Genomic DNA, 23,189 nt, shown 5'->3' with positions numbered 1-23,189 from the left:
GTAAGGTTTTTATTCAAAATGTAAAAGGATATTTGAAGTTGAACTATCAAATCCTAGTATTAGTCACGGACATTGAAGAACCAGGAGAACACTTTGTAAGATAAATCTATAAATAAATATAATATATGCAGACCGGATAAAAAGAAGTTTATACAAGGACCTCCACTGGTTGCTAAAATAATGAAGTCTAAAAATAATTAGCTGGAAAAGAATATATATTCAGTGATTCATGTGTACATTGAATTTTTTTGTTTTACCAGGCCAGTAAACATCAAAATGCTGCCTTAAAGCCTGATGCATTCTTACCAACTATTACAGTAGTCTAGTAAGTGCTGTTATCAATATCTAAGGCTGATGGCCTTCCAATAAAACTACAAGCTATTAAACATGGTCACTGCACCAATACACCAATCATCAAGAAACACAAATTAGGTTGAAATCCCTAATTATCTGACATGGATAAACCAGGTTGTCCAAGCTTCCATCATCTTCTAGAATTGGCACCATGCAAGAGAATGAGATTTCTAGCTTCTCTTCTAGCAGGGAGATGACTCATTTGGGCAAGGGAAACTTCAGCAGTTTATTAATTAGTTCTTTAGCTTCCTTAGTGGGACAAGCCTTAAGTGCTTCCTTGCTTAAGGCTTTAGCTGGTGCTTCCAATTTCATCTCCATTGCTAGCTTATGACAACATTTCATGGTATATACTATATTCTTCTTGAATAGTTGTTAATCTCTTTGCTACAGCTACCTGCATTTATTGTGGGGACTCTTCTGGTGGACTCCTATACCCATATCTGTAATGTCCCCATTCACTGAGAACATCAATAAAAAGAATGCCAAGCCTATTTTATTCCCATAGGCTAAGGCAAAGAATAATTCATGGGACTAAAGTAATAATTATATATGTGGAAAAGCTTAAGTTACATTTCAATTGTATTAAAATAATTCACAATTATTAATGATGGGGCCATTTTAAGGGAAGACTTTATTTTTACTAGGCTAAGGGAAAATTTATTAAGGAGGTAGCTAAGCATGGGCGAACGAAATATTATAAACCAAGACAAATAAAGGGTGGAGGACACATGTTAAGAGTGGCTAGTTGAAAATTCTAATTTATATGCCCTTTTCAAAGAAGGGGAAAATCAAAAGGGAAGATACAATATTTAAAGAGGAATTGTGGGTGGAACAAGGCATTTGCAGCTTTCACGTTTCTTCTCTGATCATTGACTCCTTTTCTCAACAAACTGGGATGCAACCCTTGGATTGGATGTTGGTCAGGACAGAACCCTGGATCAGCCATAGCACAGCAGCATGAATTTGTCATGGACAGGCTATGAACATTGTATCTCAACTTACCTTTGAAGTTTCCAGCTCTGAGAATATTTGCTTAGGGAAGATACGGCTCCTTATCACATGCAATCTGAATTCATAGACTTCAGTCACATACGTGGCTTAATTTCAAGGAAGTATTGGAGCTTATCTTATATCTCAGAACTCCTACATACAGCTATACACAATAGAGACACCAATCATATCAAAGTTGTGGCCTGCATACTACTCTGAGGTGATTCAAGGATATATTATTGCTGAACTAAGTGGAGATTGTGGGGAACTCCTAGGACAGCAATATCGCACAAAGCATCATCCAAATTTGTCTATGAATTCTATGTGGCAACTGGTTGTGGTGTGTTATTTTCAGTGTTTCATGAGGACGTGTCCCTTATGGTTTTGGGGTTGTAACTGTCTTGGGGACGAAAAGGGGGCGCGGGGACAGATATTTGACATCCCCCTTTTGCCAAATCCAGAAATGTCCCCGAAATGGTCAATTTTTTTGGCAGGAAACTTAAGGATGGCCAGTAGTACCAGGGATGGTTTTGCCGTCCCCTATCCGTCCCTGAAACTGCTGGCCGTCCCCTTTTTTCCAGCCAATCGGGTAAATGAAAAACACTCCTAAAGATCATTTAATTTTTTTTTTGCTGTCTGCGCAGGCCCCTAGTTGTCTTTAAAACATGATAAAAATATGCAAACCATATTTGGTCCTTTAAATCACTAGAACACTAACTCTTCTACTCATTTTTTAGATTTGACCTAACATAGAGCAGTAGCACCAGTGCAGTAGCACCAGTGAGGAAAGATTGCGTTTAGTATTTACTAACTATTTTAGTTGGACTTCTCTTTATTTCATTCTAATTTCATGCATGATACTTGGAGCCTTTAGGCATTTTGATTTTTGCTATATATGTATGTGATATTGTTATAATGGAAGTACTTAGTATTTGCCATTTGATAATTTTCCATGTATTGATTTTCTGAAATGTCTACGGTGAATGGTTTATCAATGTTATCATTTATGATATGCATATTTGAATTTTGTCTCTATATATAAAAATACCCCCTATGATTTTAATCGCCGTCACCTGAGGTCCCGTTTCCTAAATTTTGGCTTCAACCCATACCCATATTGGAAACATGTCCCCGTCCCCAAAAACGTCCCCATCTCGAGAACTCCATGGAGTATAGGTTATTTTGGAAACCCTGTGTGATCTTGATTATCTACAACAAATAAAAAATCCAGTTCTTCATTATCAATTAGACAATTTTCTTGTTCACCTGAAGAACATTATCTTTAGTTCCTTTCAAATAAAAGATTATTCATTGCATGCACAAGTACCATCATTTTATGAAATAAAACCACAAGCAAGCCATAAATTTCATCCAAAATCGGAGTAATGTTCATGTCAGTGGTATTAGAGTCAAAAATCCTGCTAACCTATGAAGGTTTTAAAGCATGTTAGTGTTTGCAGTTGCATATTTGGTTGAATGATTGCTTGTGGGTCAAATGGCAATCAGCAAGAAATAATGCATGATTTTGGTTTGATTCTATGAACTCTCAAGAGATTGGTCCACATAGAAACTACATCAGGTGTAAAGTAGAATAGGAAGAAGAAGGTGAAGAAGTTGAGGATAATTCAATGTTATTTCATTTGAAATATTTAATATTATTTTAATATTTATTAATATATAATATGTAATATTATTATTTATATTACATTCTTTTATAATATAGTTAGAATAATAATAAATTATATTTTTATTTTATTATTATTTAATATTTATAGAGTAATATTAATTATTACTTTGACTAACAATAGTAATAATATATATGTATGTATTTTAAATTATATTTGTATGTTGCACCCTAATTAGGGCTCATGACAAGTCCAACCCTCTTGAATTTGCTTGTCCTAAAGCAATTGATGCGATTCTAATTGGTTCATTCATTCTTTTCCTTGCATATGCGTTAAAACACTTGCAAAGTACATATGTTAGCATATGATGGCCTATGAATAAAGACCCAAAGTAGACACATTAATGCATGAAGACACAATGCAAACACAAGGTAGATACATGAATGAATGAAGACACACAGAAGACATGAAGAAAGCACATTAATGCATGAAGATATGATGTAGACATAGAGTATACGTGTTAAAACTTTTTAGATTCCTTTTGATATTTTGAAATAGGTAAAGGTTAAGGAAATGTTTTACCAATTTTGACTATAAATTTTGTGCTCCTTGTTTGGAAATCAAGTTTCTTGAAAATGTGCCTTTTAGCAACTTTCTCTTAGCCAATATCACAATAGGGTTCCCTAGCATTTCTCCCTTAATTATAGACTTTCTCTTGTGTGTCTGACTCTATAGTGGATGTTAGAGTTATTGCTACTTGAGTTTGGAAACAATCTACTTGGGACTCCCTCAAATTTACATCCATATTGAGATTCTATTGTCCCGATGGGATTGAATTACTCCTCCCCCTGTGCAAAATCCCTATCCACTAATTACGTAATGGATGGTAGAATTACTACTGCTTGAGTTTGGAAACAATCTACTTGGGACTCCCTCAGATTTACATCCATATTGGGATTCCTTTGCCCCAACATGATCAAATTACTCCTCCCCTTGTGCAAATTCCCTATCCATTATGAACTTAGAAAGAATACTTCTTTCTAAATTCTTGCATTGGTTAAACTCATCTTTGTTTTTCCTTGTTATCCTCATTATTGTTTATGTTATATTCCTTTTGATTGTCTTCTATATTTCCCTTATGTGTTTAATTACATAATGGATGGTAGAATTATTGTTGCTCAATGAAAGAAACAATCTACCCAAGGTTCCCTTATGGTTCTCACCCATATTGGGACTTGATTGCCTCAGCGTGATCGGATAACTCTTTCCCCTGTGTAAACTCCCTATCCATCATGAACTTAAACAAGAAGGAATTCTTATGAATTTATCTAATTTTCATGTAAGGGGCTTTCTTAGCATCTGTCATGATTTCTCCAAGTCATACTCTAATTTATACATGTTCTTTTATTGGTTTTCTATTTCCAACTCAATTCTCATAGTAATGTGAGTGACTTATAAATATGTTTAAGTCTTTTCCTTATTGAAAACCTACAAGATCTATTTCCATGAATATACTAGTCCTCCAAAATAACTAATACGTGTAAAACATGATTATTTCTCATATAAGAATAAAGTCTATTTAACATATATTCTTCTCATGTGTCTCATTATATCCTTAAAATACTTTATTTCATTTTTTTTCCATTTATCCATCCTAACTTGATGTCCTTAAAATACTTATATGCTTGATGCTCTTTCCATAATTATCAAATATCTTAGAATCTCTTATATATAATTTGGAAGGTGGAAATCATAGTTTAGCAACCACCTTTCTTTTATTTCCTCCCCTTACCTTTATCGTATTATATCCTTCCCTTAATGTGTTTATCCCCTGTCTTCTATAAATGGTTTAAAATAATATTTAGTGGGCCAAGTTTTTTTAACTGGAAACTAACTTTATCATGCCCTATATTTGTTGGCTGCTTGTTATACTTATTACCCTATAAAAATGTTTTTACCCGCTCCATTTCTAATCCATCATTTTTATTTCTTTCTACCATCCATATGCATCTAATGCTCGTATAAATTTCTTAATATAATAATAGTATAGAGGGTGACAGAAAACTTATGTTATTTGGCTTTATAAACTATTATAATGTCTATCCTCCTCATAGTTTTCTTGTTTTATTTATTACCCCCTTTATCCCTTGGATTTAATAAGTTATGTCTCCTCTCTCTCTCTTTTTTTAATTGTGACTACTGATTGTATAGAGCAAGACTTTTCATAAGGATCAATTTCATTGACTGTATTATGCAAACACTTCTTGAATATTCAAACTGTTGATTGTTCTTCCTTATTATTATTAATATTGGGTGATGATTTTGATGTGACATGTGTCTGTGCAATCATCTATTTACTGAGTGATTACTGTAGCCTCCTATGTTTTTATTATTGACTGAATCTATTTTTCTCTCTCTTATTTTTCCACTGTTCTTCTTGTTTTGATTGAATAATATAAATCTCGGATGATTCCCATTAACTGGATTATCAAGCTTGTCATTCAGTGCAATCCAGTTGTAATGTATTTTCTGTATTGTAGATGTTTTTCCAAAATGTATTTCTCCTCTCAATTCAACATATGTATGTGTTTATGGTGTATGCAAGCCTCTGCAATATTAAAGGAGTGACGCCAAATATTGGAATCCAGGTAGATTTTTTTAAACACATTACTCCCACTATATATCGATTACTGTAGCCTCCTATGTTTTTATTATTGACTGAATCTATTTTTCTCTCTCTTATTTTTCCACTGTTCTTCTTGTTTTGATTGAATAATATAAATCTCGGATGATTCCCATTAACTGGATTATCAAGCTTGTCATTCAGTGCAATCCAGTTGTAATGTATTTTCTGTATTGTAGATGTTTTTCCAAAATGTAATCCTCCTCTCAATTCAACATATGTATGTGTTTATGGTGTATGCAAGCCTCTGCAATATTAAAGGAGTGACGCCAAATATTGGAATCCAGGTAGATTTTTTTAAACACATTACTCCCACTATATATCGATTATTGAAGGAAGGAAGACATGAATTCCCATCCTCAATACCATGAGATTCCACATATAAGAAGTCAGTCATTCTGCAATAGTTTTTGTTCTATGATCCCAGTGATGCTTATCATTTTGCAATCAGATTTTTAGCCTGCAAAATAGCTACCGTCTTCATCTTTGCATATGAGATTAATGGATTTCTTGGTAGCAACTTTTCTCTGAATTCAATGTATCACTTCTCTCCCAATATCGCAACAATTTGTACTTTTAAATCCTTTTATCACCACCTTAAAATTGCAGAGAGAATCATTTGTTGCTGAGTGCAATTTGAAATATGCTCTTTGTATATTCCTTACCAACCATACTTCATGAATTCACCCAACAATACCCATGGAACAACAAATCAGTTTATAGCAGTTGCGGAATAGCTTTCATCATCCTCTTACTGTAGAGTGTATTATATTTCCAAGTCATGTATCAATTTTGAGATGATCTATTTACTTGATAAATGGTCACAATTTTTTTTTCTTGTCAATATATTATCTGTGTGGATTATATCAATTTGATTATTGTCTTCTTTTCTTTAGTCTGACTATATCTTATGCTTTTCATATACTCTCACCTCTGATTGGTTTGCATTATCATCCATAGGACAGCAGGATAATGCTCTGATACCAATTGTAATGATCCATTTCTGATCATTCCCATAAGAACCAAAAAATAATCTAACATATCGCCAACTGATATCAATTATAGTGATCCATTTTTGATCCCATAAGAACCAAAAAATATCCTACGATATCCCCACTGTTCTTCTGCATTGAAAATATTATAATCTTTAGAAAAGTTATGTCCTTTAGATTTAAAAGACACCTTACTTTATTAATTAATATTATTATATCGCAATATCCAATATTATTTCATTTGAAATATTTTAATATTTATTAATTTAAAATATATGTAATATTATTTATATTATATCCTTTTATAATATAGTTAGAATAATAATAAATTATTATTTTGATTAACAATAGTAATAATATATATGTATGTATATTTATGGTGCACCCTAATTAGGGCTCAGGACACCATCCCATTGCCATCTCTTCACTCCCGCCAAGATCAGCAAGGCTATTAGATGCATGAGTAGTAGAAGGTCAACGGATGAGGAAGGTTTCCAAGCAGAACTCATCAAGCTTGGTATTACGACTTTGGGTTCTTTCCTCACTGTGTTGTTCAATAGAGTTCAATGGAGTGGTATTATAATGTTATAATGTTTCTTTAATGGTCATCTTAGTTAGTCTTTAATTAATTAGGCAGTTTCTATTTTTGCCTTTAGTTCATGATTGTTTCTTTTAGAAACATCGTCTTTATAAATCTTTATAAGGAGCCTTTTGATCTCCTTTGTTCAATACAACTACAACAACATCGATTTACCATAACATGGTTAGAGCAGGTATATGGGATTTTATAAAATTTGGTGGATTTTTGAAAGGAAAATTTGAGCCTATTTTGATTTGGAATTTTTTTCCAGAAATTTACTTTTTTATTTTTAGAAACAAAAATCGTGAAGAGGTATTATATGAAACTTTTGTGGTTTCTCTTCGAAATTTTTTGCTGAAAATTATAAGCCTAGTTGAGGGTTTTCATTGCATGAGTTCTTGGTTGTAGGAAAAGTCTTTGATTTTTTAGGGTTGCATGTACTTGGATGTTGCTTGTATGTGCTATTTTACCATGCGAAGTCTTGTGTTTTGCTGCCCTTAAAACTTTCTATTGGGTTTTCATAATTTTTCCCTTAAAAAATTTCTAATGAGTTTTCATAATTTTTTCCCTTACAAAATTTCTGATGGGTTTCTATAAATTTTCCCTTAAAATTTTTTGATTCTGTAATTCACAAAGTTGCATGGACTTCCTTGGTGGGTTTAAATTTTTTCCTCAAAAATTATCTGGTGGGTTTTACCATTTTTCCTAAAAAAATGAAGCTTTGTATTGTCTGGTTTTGATAGATCTTTTACCTCAAAAAGCATGTTGGGGTTTGATCAAATTTTCACCTCAAAAATTGTGTTCGGTTTTTCGATTTTTCTCCTAAAAATCACACTTTTCTGAAGTTTGTTTTGGGGCATCATGCTTATTCACAAAGTTTAGAGGGTTTGCCTATTCTTCCTCAACATCGTGCTAGTTGTTTTCAATGTTCATCTTTGTCTCCGGGGAAGAGTAGCTTCATTATCCAACATCAGGTTGGATATTTTGTGATGATTTCTGATTTACATGTTTTGCTGATTTTGGGAGGCTTTTTGGTAGACTCAACTCAGTGGTAGAGTCAATAAAAGGCTTTTATCTTTTGTTGCAAAGCATTCTAAAGAAGGGAACATCCTTCTCTATTCTTTTATAGACAAATTTTGGCTTCTTGGTCATTAACATTTTGTAGATCCAGGGAGGGTCTCAACAGTAGCAAAATATTTTGAAGAATTTGTGACTAAAAGACAACACTTAGTCAATGACCATTAAGGGAGGGTATTAGAATATTATAATGTTTCTTTAATGGTCATCTTAGTTAGCCTTTAGTTTATTAGGTAGTTTCTATTTTTGTCTTTAGTTCACAATTCTTTATTTTAGAAACATCGTATTTGTAAATCTATATAAGGAGCCTTTCATCTCTTTTGTTTAATACAACTACAACAACATCGATTTACTATAACAAGTGGCTTCCGCGAGTTTTGATCGTAGCATATTATATATGTGATTCATAAGGTTGGGTTGACCTCAAACCTCGACAACTACATGACCATCATGATTGGGCATACTTTCACCAAACTCTATGCCATTGTGTTGAACAATATTTTATCTGGAGAGCTTGATTGACAACATTATTGGGCTAGGAGGCAAGCCGGTTCTCGCATTGATTTTCAAGCCATGGACCACATTCTAACTCTACGTGCTATCATTGAGGAGGCTCGACAATGTTCTGTGAAAGTTTATTGCTGCTTTGTAGACTTTTGCATGGCTAATGACTTTGTTCCTCTAGCGGCTCTCTTCCAGTGGATTAGGGACATTGGGATTTTTGAGACTCTTTTGGTGGCTATCAAGAGGTTTTATGAGTGTATTGTGGGCAGGTTTAGGACTCTGCAAGGGTTCTCGAATCCTATTCTAAGTGCCATCAGGGTGAAGGAGGGTTGTCCTTTCTCCCCTACTCTTTTCAAGATTTTCATTGACGAGCTTGACGCCTTCCTGTGGGATTTCTCGTTCCTTGGCAATGGATGCTACCTACATTAGGCCTTGATCTCCATTTTATTGTTTGTAGATGATGTGGTTCTTCTAGCTTCTTCCTCGGAGGGGCTCCAACTTCACTCTTCCTCTAGTAGCTCTTCAAGACAATTGGGACTACAGCCTCACCCTGGATATTACCCTTTGGTTTTGGACTACTTCTCACTTGTGAGGAGTATCTCGTCTTCCTTGTCTTTCTTGCTCCGTTCTTTGCTTTCTTGTTTGTTCTTTCCTAGACCTCGTTTGGTGGTCCTATTGTGGGCTTTGGCTTTGTTGGAAATTTTCCAGTCCCTTACACCCCTGTGGGCTCTAGTTGGACATTAATAAGTTTATCTTATCTTATCCACACTTATCCAAACATCAAAACCAAGAGTCATTGGATTTGACGCATTTGAACACTCTTGAAGGCATATTTAGAGACATCAAATGAAGGTGTTCTCTTCATAGATACACCTTCATGAGAACACATATGTGCAGTTTGGATGGATCACCAAACATTTAAGCTCTATTTTCTAAGGCACCCCACTCTAATACCTATTGGACAACACAAAAGAGATACCGAGAAAGGGGCGAATCGGTATTTTAGAATTTTTAAATTTTGAACTACATAAAACCACATAAAACATAATAAGAGCAACTAGAAAGACAACCAAATTTCTTTTGGAAAACCCTTTCAGGTAAGAAACCATAGCATATGGCTTTCATTAGCAAAATGAGCACCAACCTAGATTACAAATGTGAGCACAAACTCTTAGAGAACCAACCGTCTTCAAATCACGAACTCTAGTCAACCAAGACACCAACACTAGTTAGAGACCACCAATCCTCCTTGAAGCACTAACTCCGGTCAACTGAGGCACCAACGTCAGTTAGAGAGCAGCAACCCTAAAAAAATAGTGAATTTGATATGATATTTCTATTTCCATAATATTAATCTTACAACTCTTACCAAAAACCAAACTCCTCCATCAAGCATAGCAATAAACTCCTCCCCACACAACTTAGTTGCTTAGCTTTATCACATCTTCATGCCTTGGCATTCATTCATTGCACATGAATTTTCTGAACACAATCACACCTTAACAACATCAACTTAATACAACCGCACCCTCAATAAGCAATAAACTCCTCCCCACAACATAGTTGCTTAGCTTTGTTACATGTACATGCCTTAACAAAGTTTCATTGCACATGAATCTGCTAAACACAAGCGCACTATGTTGTCTTGCATTTTGTCACCACAAAATGTAGGTAATAGTATGCAATTTTTTCAACTTAGTTTCACATTTCTTTGAGAGAATCATTATTTAAATTGGCCAACATTGATCAACCAATCAACTTCAATTTGCATAATGAATCCTTTTACTGAAGGCTTTTGTCAAGTTATTTTCATTTTTCATTTTATTAAGCCTATGCTTGATTTTTGAGGCCTTGAACGTCCTTTCTTGCATTTTTGAGTGTGTGTTTAGTTGCTTTTAGTCTCTTTGTTTCGTCTAATCTCTTGAATTCAGTTTTAACTTCGACTCGGTATATCTTATGGCTTAATCAGACTTGGTAGTCAAAAGATATGATCATTCAAGTGCCCAAAAAGTGGACACTCTAGGCATAATCACATATTTAAAATATCAATGTTATATTTTAATGTTGATATTCACTTTTTGAAAAATATAACTTAAAAGACTTTATGTTATGTTTTTAAGTTACTTTATCACTTAAGTGATTTAAGTGACTATAGTGCACTTTATGTTATATTTTCATGTTGAGTTGCTTTTAAATTTTTCACTTAAGTGACTTTATCACTGTATAGTTATAATTTGTACAGTTCTAATTTAATGTTGAGTTTTACTTTATGAAATATTATTTTTTGAATAATATTTGCACATGATATATAAACTATATATAGTGTAAGTATTATATTTGACCCCTTGAGTGATATTAACTCATTAATTAGACGTGCTAAATTGGTCACTTAGGTTGTGCAAACTCGATAGCATGTCTTTTTTACATGTTTACATGCAAATGCACTTGTAGAGTCCGATTTTGGCTTGAAAATACATGTGTTTGACATACTAAAGCATATTTTAAATATGTAATGGACTTCCAAGAGTCTGATTTACATGAAAACTGCCTTCTACATGCAAAAGATGTCACATGTAATAACACATAGAGAGTGTGATTTGCTCTAGGAAGCCAAGTTGTGGACTTGGACAAATAAAAAAGTGTACTTTTAGAAATTTAATGTGCCTTCAAGACCACGATTTGCATGTAAAAGGCTTTTTCCAGCCAACATGTAATAAGTAATGGGCCATGGAGAGTGCGATTTTGCACTACAAATGCATGTAATGACTCTTCAAGACCCCGATTTTCCACTCCCAAGTCAGAAACGCCCAATTGCATATTATTTCACGCATATTTAAAATAAGTAAGAGGGCTGGAAGAATGCAATTTGCACCCAGCACATGCATTTCTTTCTAGCATTACATGTAATGCCCCCTTTCCACTTCTAAGCCACATATATGTTCATTTTAAAAATATAATTGCATCCTTAGAGTCCGACTTGGTTTCCCAAGCCAAAAACGTTGACATTCCATGGCAAAATAACATATGCTATTACATGTTTAGAGTCTGACTATACATTTGAATGCATGCAAACACTATCCTAGATCACATTTATGCTGTTTTTCTCCGAAAAGGTCTCATGCATTGGCATTCTAAAGGCATGTTTTGACAAAAAACGCACAGAAAAATGCATTTCCAGCCCATAAGTTTGCATTTGGAGGAGGTGTTTTGGAGTTTGAATGCATGGTTTGGTATGTGAGGATAACGTTTTTCACCAATAACACCAAAAACGACTTGTGCATTTCAAGGGCATGTTTTTCTCCAAAAACATCCAAAGATATGCATTTCATCAAAACGTTTTGCATCTCAAGAGTTTGCTAACTTGCATTTTGCCTTCTACATGCAAAGATGCCCATATATTTGATCTTTGAGATTACCATTTGCAACTTTGAATTGGTCAAAAGCTCTTAAGTTGTTGCATGCATTTGCACTTGTGTAATAACCCTCAACCAGTTATGGCTCAAAACAAACACTAATTTTCCACATCAATCAATTGTTGTCATTATATCAAACATTTCACCAGAAACCACTGATTTTACTGTGAATAAATCTATGACAGTTCTCCTTGACCAGTAGAGGTAATGCTTTTTCTAAATACTTCCTACTAATTTAAATTTTGGATATGAGAAGGGAGCAAATAATAGAGCTAAATTAAAACAAATTTCCAATAACCAGTTTTGAAATGAACACAATTGCAATCCTTTATTTCATAATTCTATAAACTTCTACATGAGACTCATAAGCAATTTGGAACCTGGTATAGATGTAGGAATGACGTGTTGACTTTCCAACAGCTAACGTTGCCACTAGCTGGTCAAAAACAGATCCTGAAAATAGGATGCAGGCCTTGCCAACTGAATTGCAGCCTCTCCTAACTGGTCCACACGTCCAGAACAACATGGCCTTTAATTCTTCAGCACAACCTCTAAAACAACCAATCACAGGCCCAGAATTTCGGTTGTGGGTCTGCACTATTTCAAACACTGAATGCTGCTATACAGGCATCCAGATTATAGCAGTCAAGGTTCCCCTAACAGGTGATAAATGGGTGCCTTACTCACAGTCCCGAAAACACCATCTTAGCCTCCCCAAATGTCAAATGCTTTCACTGAAAATTGATGTCTGCATTTGGAAATAAACTGCTCCAATACCGTGAATACAAAGTATCCAAATTAACAATACCCTAGAGTCCAATGGATCATGTTGGGTGGATATTTTGCAACTGAGAGTTTTTTAAAATTCAATTACAAAATAGGCAAACTTGCCACAGTGTATGAGACAGTCTCTCCTATCTTTAAGGAAAGGCTCCCCCTTCTCACCGTTCTTTAGATCAACTCAAGGTAAGCAAGAAGTTGAGAGATTTTGAAAGGGTATTACCGATATTCTTTCTTCTTAACTTTCAGGAAAGAATCCACTTACCCGTAGAACAAGTAATGGGCAATATAAAATCTCTAACTACACTTCTATCTAATAGTTGGAAATGATGATATCGATAAACCAACTTAACTCAAAAGGTTAGTTGAAAGTGTACTGGTTTGGCTCTAAGTCTTGTTTTAATCTATTTTATAAAAACAACCTCTATTATTGGAGTGCAAAGACTTCCAGAAGTAAGGAATTCTAATTATTTTTGTGAATTAAGAGGGTAATATAAGTTACACTCAAAGCTTCTAGTTTATATACTACCACAATCGCTCCCAGTCAAAGCTTTGGCTCCGATTGTTTCTTAACTCTTTATGCTCAATTATTTAAACCATACAACAATAAGATGAATCAAAGAAGACAGACGCAAATTATAGTTAGAGGTTCCAATTTGCACTTATCACAGTTGCACTCAATCGAAGTTTCAACTCCAATTGCTTCTTTGTATTCACTTTTCATTAAAATAGTACTACACAATCAAACTTATGCTTGCACAATTCTTCAGAGCTTTCTTGCATGCAATGAAAGATGATTTTTACAATGAGTGGGGCACTTCTTATATAGGAAAAGAAGTTAGATCGAGTCAAAGTTGGTTGAGTAGCTCCTTTTTCTCACTTCTTTTCCTATATAAGAAAAGAATTACATGTAATTGCATCTCATGCAATTCATCTTCTCCAACTAAAAACTAAAGAAAGGAGATGGAAAAAGTGGAAACAATCCTAAATTTTGTTTTGAAGGCCTTATACTTAGCAATGCAGTCATGCACTATAGGAAGATTTAAGAGCTCCATGTCTTTGATTTGATATAGCTTCAATTTTGTTTGTGTCGGCATATGCTGATTTTACAATGTTGTAGTTTATTGCAAGAGAATCCCAGAGGCCCTTTGCTACTGATTTATACGCAGCGAACCTATTAATCGTGTGTGATCTAAATTCTTTAGAATCAAGATCAGCATTGACTCTATCAATATACTTTGAGGTTATTTCCTCTTTTACGACCAAGTTGTCATGTTCAATAAGGGCATTGCATCCCATTTGCTTCAAATTGCACATGATCTCTGGTTCAATTGATTGATAGTCTTCTAGGGCTGCCTGCAATTTTGTCAGAAGTTTTCCCAATGTCTCTTCTTTGTGACCCATGAGTCCCTGACATTTGTAGAACATGTCTGAAGATACAATGACTTTACATGCAATCATGCCATTTAGATCAGCATTAGAGATTTGACTCAAAATCTCTTTCAAGATATTGGCTTCTATATTCAAAGAAGCAATCAGGTAATGTAGCATCTCTTCAATACCTTTGATACGCTCAAGAACTTTGATTGCATTTTTGATGGCTTAAACTCCTTCATAGACAATTTCTTCAAACAAAGTCTTTGCTAATTCAATTATTCGTTTTTCCTTAGCTGTCTGAGATGTAGCTACAGGTTGTGAAGACTGCTAGTGGATGACCTCATTTGGGTGAGTAATCTCCTCCTTAAAATGATTCTTCTTTTCCCAAAGTTCATGATTGCATTTAGATATTATAGCAAGTGCATCGTGGGCATCCTACAAATATCTCAATCATGATTGTTTACCAAATTCAATTTTGGTGAAATTGTAATCTGAATGGTTAAGCTCAGCTGGTTTATCTACCAAAGGTTTTGCAATCTCAGCAAACTTGGTCTTCTTAGAATCAACAACAATCTTTGAGACAATCTTGTCTTTCAAAGATGTAGACTTAGTTTTCTTGATAGGAAGATTGTCTGGAGGTATTACGACTTTCCTTCTCTTCATTGTGATTTTCCCCAACCATGTGGGCAAACTAAAACCCTCATTTGTTGTAACAGGGACAACAACTACCATAGACATTGATCTTGATTGTATTTTTGTTGTGACTGTGTATGCTTCAATTTGCATGACTGAATTCATGGGTGCTCGATGAGAAGACTCTATCATGAATATTTCAAAACCAGCAATTGAGGTATCAAGTTGGAAAACTTGACCTTCCACGAGAGTTGGAAAATCTTCAAACACATTTCCCAAACTCTCACACTACTCTGTTGTGAGAATAGGAGGAGCTGCCAAAGAGATAGAAAGTGTTGACATGTTCACTTCAGACGTGGGGATGGTAGATGTAAAAATGGTGGAGAATGAATCCGCATTGTTGTCTACATCATCCAAAAAGGGTCCTTCCTGAGTGGATGGAACTTGAGTATTTGTTGGCTGTGGAGGAGATATGATCATGATCTCTCCTTTTTCCACTTCATCTTCTTTATTAGACTTTTCTTCAGATTCTTCTTCATGCTCTTCCTTAGCTTCTTGAGCCTTCATGGGTACTTCAGAGGATTCTTGAGGTGGTTTTGATCCTTTTCCGCCTTTAAGCTTAATCTTGAGAGATTTAGCTGGTGTTGAAGAAGATGAGCCATCTTTTCTTGTAATCTCCACCTGAGATGTCCTTCCAAAAGGTCCAAAATTATTACAATCTACCCCGAGCTTAGGATGTTGTCGGAAAAATGTATAGTGTAGCCGACGGGTAAAGTAGATTTGAACGGGCGCGTGACGCTTGAGTCACCCCTTCGAAAAGGTATATGTACACATCCGAGATGGACTTTGGAATGATCCTTGTAGTCATTGTATTCGGATTGTAATCATTGATTGCATATATGAATAAAGTATTTGTTCTGCATTGAATCGTGGTATACTACATGTGTTAAGTTTCTTACTCTGTACAACAAACATTTGGTGCCGTTGCTAGACGTACTTGGAACGAAGGAATAGTATGAAGATTAATGCCGAATTTTCTTAACAAGGATAGGAACAAGGTAAAAGATAAGGAGGAACTACGTACAATACAAGAAATTTTAATTTTAGCACAGTAGGCAGAGCGCAGGCAGAGGCTTCAGCAGATTGTCGAGGGGCACCGAAGGGGTGAAAAGGCACAGACAGAAGGAGTGCAATCACCTAGTAGGCTAAGGAGTGCCGAGGAATTGTTGGAGGAGACTAGACAACGATTAAATTTGGTGGAAGAAACAAAGGAGGAGTTCCTTAACCTATATACGCCGAAGGGAGAGTGTCCGAACGAAAGGGAACTGACTCGCATGGCTCAGAGTGCTGAGGGAGCACAAGCATGGAGTGAACTCTTTGTTCCCGATACATCGAATAAATGGATACAGGCGGAGAATTGAACAACTTCATTTGAAGACCTTTCACTAGGCAACATGGTTGTTGGAAACAAGACTGTTGTACATAACAACGCAGGTCTATACAACAATGCGGGTGTTCAGAACAGTGCTGGCGCTTAGAACAACGCAGGTACACAAGTACCTCAACAGCAAAGGAAAGTAACGATGGTTGGTCCTAAAGAAAAATTACCTAAGTTTAACGGTGATGGTACAACAGATCCAATCCGACATTGCAAAATGTGCGAAACCATATGGACGGCAAATGGCATGACGGATGAGGACGATTAGATGAGATAGTTCCTAGCAACCCTGCGGGGTGTGGCAATAGATTGGTTTTCCGACATCGATCCTGAGAAACTCACTACATGGGCGAACATTAAAAAAGAATTTGTAACAGAGTCCAAATTGCTTCGGGATGATAATGAAATAGTAGTAGAGATATATAGTACTAAACAAGGAAAGAATGAAACAGTATGGGCCTATGCCAGACGACTGAAAGAACTAGTTGGGAAGATGGAAAGTCAACCGATGGATGGTTTGAAAAAAGGATGGTTTGTGGATGGGCTACGATTGGCTTTGAAAAAGATGATGATTGTACCATCGGCGTTGTACACTGACGCATATAGTTGTGCAATGGATTTAGAAAGTGAACAAAAGACGAGTAAAAAGAAAAAGCATAAATCCTCTGATTTAGATGATTCATCCTTTGAAAGTAGCAGTAGTGATGAGGAGTCAAACAAGAAGGTGCAAGCATTACAGAAAGATATGCTTCGGATGATGAAAGAATTCAAGGATTTGAAAAAGAATCTGGACACAGTGAAGGGAGAATTGTGGTGCACAAATTGCAAAGAGGATGGCCATATGAAGGGCTCATGCCCGAAGAAATAGTTTTGTGACATATGCCAGGTGGCAGGACATTCCCTGAAAGAGTGCCCATTTAACATGAAAGCAAAAGGACACTAGCAGGTGTTACTAACGCTGGAAGCGTCTAACAGCAATAACACGAGCAATGATGCAACTTCGGGGGGATATCACAATAATAATAGATGCGGAAGGGGTGGAAACAACAACAATAAGAACGGAGGCCGGAGTAGAATACAGTATGATGCGAGTGGACGACCGATGATACAGTGTCGGGCATGCAATCTTTGGGGCCACTTTGCGAGGGGCTGTATTACGAAGGAGACGCCACAGCTACTATGCAGATGGTGTGGTCTAGGGGACCATGAGGATTCAAAATGTCCAAAGCAAGGTGTAAATCTATTAAGCATTGAAATGTGTGATGAGAAGGTACTGTTAATCACACGAGAACAGGCGAAGAAAGCGAAATATCCAAATGTAGAAGAAGAGAAGGAGAGGCTACAAAAAGTACGAACAGAGATAGAAAAGCAGATGAAAGCAGAGAAGTCACAAGTAAAGGACATTGCGAAAACTTTGAAAAGAAACATGATGAAATAGATAATGCAAACGGAAGTGCCAGTTAAACTAAATGACCTTCTCACGATGCCACAGTTGTGTACGGCTATTATAAATATGACGCCGTCCTCAAGAGTGACGGAGGAAACAAGGGATAGTAAGGAAACAATGACAGCAGCAACAGACCCGATCCTGCTGGCACTTATGACAGGAAGACACCCGACAATAGTGGAGATGGGCATTTTGGGTACTGTGCTGAGGATACAATTGTAAACGGAGGATCGGGTGTGAACGTGCTACCAGAAGATATTTGGAAAAAACTAGGACAACCCATGCTATGGCCACCTGCTTTCCAGTTACTCACAGCAGATCAACATGGGCTAAAGCCGTTGGGAACATTGATGGCGCAGTTGGTAACAATTGGGACACAACCATTTTTACTGGATTTTGTGGTCATCCCACTAAAGAGAAGAGGGTACGATGCCATCCTTGGACGGGGGTGGTTGGTGCAAGCAAAGGTAAAACATGATTGGAAACGGAACACCCTATCCCTGGAGCGAGGAGGCAAAAGATTTATAATTGATTTGCATACACAAATGGTAGGGGAAGAAGCAGTGTTGTCAGACTCAGAAGGCGAAGGCAAGAGTGATGACGAAGGAAAAAAGAGGATGGAACCAGATGAAGAGGGAGTGTTGAGACTAGGAGGGGCGACTGATGACGACCTAGATTCGGTGAACGAACTGCTACACTGGCAGATCGAAGATTACGAGGTCTTTCCGAGCTGCAATATGTTGGGTGTCAAGGAAGAAAATATAGGCAATGAGTTCCCAAAGTAGTATAGTGAACTAAAGGAGGGAGAAGCGTAGGTGGATGAAACATTGGCCCATATGTTCAGTGAAGATAAACTGATGAAGTACGAAGAGCCTATGGTGAAAACAATGAACTTGGGTGATGAGGAAAATCCGAAAAACATTATGGTAGGAGATGATTGGAACCCAGTGTTGAAGGTGGCAGCATTCAAAATATACATGGAGTACAAGGATGTTTTTGCTTGGACATATAAAGACTTAAAAGGAGTGCCACCAGAGCTATGTGTCCACCGGATACCATTGATCGAAGGTGCAGTACTCGTATGGAAGCAGCTGCACCGAATGAATAAGAACTATGCAACACGGGTCACGGAAGAAATTGACAGGATGCTGGAGGCAGGAATCATTTTTAAAGTGCAGACAAGTGAGTGGGTATCACCGATCATGATATCCCTGAAAAAGGACACAACACAGATAAGAATATGTGTGGACTTTCAATGTCCAAACACGGTAACAATTAAAGACCCGTTTCCCATACCATTTACAGATAGCATTTTGGAGGAAGTAGTGAGGCATGAAATTTACTCATTCATGGACGGATTCTCGAGGTACAATCAGATATCCATTGTTGAGGAGGACAAATTAAAAATGACATTCATTGTGGAGGATGGGGTATATGCATACAACAGGATGCCGTTCAGATTGTGCAATGCCCCGACGACATTCCAAAGGATTATCTTACACATTTGATAAAATGTTTGTTGGAAATTTTAAGGTGTTCCTAGATGATTGGTCAATTTTTAGCACAGAGGAGAAACACATAACGACGCTCAAAGAATGCATGAAGAGGTGCAGACAAGAAAGATTGGCGTTGAACCCAAAGAAGTGTAGGTTTATGGTGCCACAGGGAAAGCTGCTCGGACACAGTTTGTAAAGAAGGATCGAAGAAGGATCTAGACAAGGTCCGCAATCTTGGAGATGCCACCTTCGACAAATGTATCAGAAGTAAAGTCATTTTTAGGGCACATCGGTTATTATCAGAGGTTTATAAAAAACTTTGCAAAAGTTTCTTACTCACTGGACAAACTCACTTGCAAGGGTGAACCTTACAGATGGGAGACTGAATAGAATGAAGCTTTTGAGGGACTGAAAACAAGGTTGGCCACGGCTCCAATTTTGGCCTATCCGAATTGTGACAGAATTTCATGTTCATGTAGATGCATCAAATTATGCCATCGAAGCAACACTGGCGTAGATTGGTGACCACGGGTTGGACCATCCAGTGTACTTTGCAAGTAGATTGTTGTCGAAGGTAGAGAAAAACTATAGTACAACGGAGCGAGAGGCGTTAGGGATGGTGTATACAGTGCAGAAGTTTAGACATTACTTGTTGGCCACACCATTCGTATTCTACGTAGATCATCAGGCGTTGCTATACTTGGTAAATAAGCCGATTATTCAAGGAAGAATAAGTCGATGGTTGTTATTATTATAGTTCACATTTAAGATCGTGGTATGACCAAGAAAAAGTCATGTAAGTGTAGATCACCTATCGAGAATAAAATTGGGGGAGCCACCTGAGGGAATTAATGATGATTTTCTAGATGCGCAGCTATTTCATGTTACAGTACTACTAGCTTGGTACACACGTATTGGAGAATATCTATTGATGGGGCAATTTCTGAGTGACATGCCATCAAATGAGAGACGAAAAATGGTGCTAAGGAGCTAGACGTTTCAGTTAATCAATTGGCTATTATACAAAATGGGACCGGATCAGATTCTAAGGCGGTGCGTCCTAGAGGAGGAAATTCCAAAGGTACTAAAGGAAGCACACGAAGGACCGACAGCGGGACACATGGGGCTGGATACAACTGTGCGGAAGATACTTCTGGCAAGACTATGGTGGCCAACCGTATACGACGCTAGGGAGTGGGTTGTTGCATGCGATACATGTCAGCGGGTTAGAAAACCATTGAAGAGAGACTTTATGGCTCTGAATCCCTCGCACGCGCAGGAACTTTTTGAAAGATGGGATTGGATTTCATTGGACCTCTGAAGGTGAGCAAATCTAGAAGGTGCCAATACATTGTGGTAGCAATAGAGTACCTGACTAAATGGGTGGAGGCACGCGCATTACTGGATAACTCGGCAGTAAGCACAACAAGATTTATATATGAGCAAATTATTTCAAGGTATGGGATCCTATTGCAGTTGACAAGGGATCGGGGGGGACACTTTGTTAACCATGTTATCCGAGTGCTCACGACTGAATTCAAGATTTATCATTCATTGTCGAGCCCGTACTATCCCAGAGCTAACGGACAAGCCGACGCAACGAACAAAATCTTGGTTGGAGTGATTTATAAATCCTATGTAGTTGAGGGAGAAGATTGGAAAGAAAAGTTACCATCAGCCCTATGGGCACAATGTACTTTAGATAAGGTAACTATAGGACATACCCTGTTTTAGCTGATGTACAAACAGGAGGCAATGGTATCGACAGAATTCATGGTACTGAGTTTAAGGATAGCAATCGAGAACAAATTGGGCGACATGGAAAGCTTAAGGGAGAGATTGTACAATTTGAACAAACTGGACGAGCGGCAACTGCAGGCACAGCGGGCCGTCAAAGTTACACAAAACAGGCGGACGACATGGCACGATAAGCACTTAAAATTAAACAAGTTTCAATCGGGCAAGTTAGTATTGAAGTATAATGGACGGAATGAAATCAAGCCTGGAAACTTCAAAGTTAAATGGGTCGTACCGTACAAGATACAGGAAGTTGGATATAATGGGGCAATTAAGTTATGGAAATTGGATAGAAAAGAAATACCAGATGCAGTAAATGGATCAAAGTTAAAAATATACCATGAAAAAAATGGTTCCCTGCCGGCAAACAGCTAAGAAAAGAAAAAACGTCTGTAAATAATGTATATATGTATAATAAGTAATAAAATATTGAAGTTGAACATAGTTTTAAAAGTGCCAAATAATAAACTATAGTTTTAAAGCGTGAAGTAATAAAGTAATAAGACATAAAGGAGAAGTATTAAGAAAAGACAGTTTGAAAATGTGAATCGAAAAAGAATTAAAAGACTATGTTGATGCAAATTGAGAAGTATATGCAGACATAAAGGAGAAGTATTAAGAAAAGATAGCCTGAATAAAGTAATGAAGTAATAAAGTGTGAAGAAGTATTAAAAATGATGCCGTATGGCCTTGAAGGGATATAATATGCAAACAATCATAATTGAAAGAAGTTAAAGACTGTACGGCCTTTTGGGGAATGGAAATCAAAAGACCGTATGGCTGTTTGGAATTGTTGGACTAAGAATGTAAATATCATACGTACTTAAGGAGCTAAGATATTAAAACCTTAGTACGGACTTAAGGAGCAAATTAGGCAGAGAACATAAGAGGAAGAAATTAAGACCCTGTATTGTACGACCAATAGAGAGCAGCGTACGGAAAATACATTTTATAAGTGTTGGAACCCATATAAAAGCCGTACGGATGGAGGTATAAAAAGCGTATTGAAAGATAGTGTACGATGTTAAGAAGGACGAATAGAGGAAAAAAATACGAAGTCAAAATATCAGTTTGGGCACTGTACAACAATTGGAGACAGAGGAAGCAAGGTTGTATGTTGAGACAGGAAGAAGGAAGGCCGTACGATAGGAGAGGGGCTAAAGACAATTTTATGGTATGTGGCCGTACGATGTGTGAACTATCAAAAGATTGAGAGCCGTACGAGTAATAAAAAATGCATACCAGAGAAGATATAGAACCGTACGATGCAAGGAGTTTACTTTGGTTCAAGATAAAAAGGAAAACCATACAACACATTTGGAAAAGAATTAAAGGAAGGAATAGGCCATACAACGTACAGTGGAGAAGAAAAACTAGCTGTACGACCACTACAACAAGCAAACAAGAGACAATTGAAGTCCATACGGAATACAGGATTAAGATTAATCATTGTTAAGCCAAGTCGTACCAGGAGGAGCCGATTCAGTGAAAGAATTGTAGTCGTACTTCACTAAGCTTTAGGGAATCCGTACAGTACAGACGCTAAGGAAGATAGGAATTTGTAGCAAGTTGTGTACGGAAAACAACTGCCTTAATGGTTTGTGATTTATTCACAAAACGACAAAGAAGTGATAGTTATGTAGTCAGCTGGAAAGAGGGCTTGGAAGAGGAAACTAGATGAAGACACTACCATGAATAGGAACGTGAAGACACTACCATCCAGAATTCGTGTAGTAGGAGGGACCAATGTAGGGACCAGTGCAGGTGCAAATAAGAAGAAAGTAAAGCAATCGAAGTTGCCGGGAGACATTCCTACAGTACAGAGTATTACATTCGAAGGGTTAAATGGTGCAGTGTCGGAAGTGGTGGTAGTAGACTCCAGACAACCACCAGGTGAAGGCTAGTATCTAGAAAGCATAGGTAGAATGGGTAGTGCAAATGCCAGTATTTTGCATCATAGACTACAAAGGGTTTTTGCGCATTATGATTGAAACGTATGACAG

General features: G+C 36.8%; 1 protein-coding gene across 2 annotated transcripts in view; it reads left to right on the top strand.

Annotated features, from left to right (window-relative positions):
* Positions 1-23,189, top strand: part of LOC149558024 (putative monogalactosyldiacylglycerol synthase, chloroplastic) — a 160,262-nt gene that overhangs the window by 48,768 nt on the left and 88,305 nt on the right. The gene's annotated exons all lie outside the window — the stretch shown is intronic.

Source organism: Cupressus sempervirens, chromosome 5, assembly GCF_028749045.1.
Source record: "Cupressus sempervirens isolate cs-2001-9-10 chromosome 5, ASM2874904v1, whole genome shotgun sequence".
Classification (NCBI taxonomy): Eukaryota; Viridiplantae; Streptophyta; class Pinopsida; order Cupressales; family Cupressaceae; genus Cupressus; species Cupressus sempervirens.
Note: the sequence above shows the minus strand (reverse complement) of the source record. Positions and strands in the feature narration are given on the sequence as shown.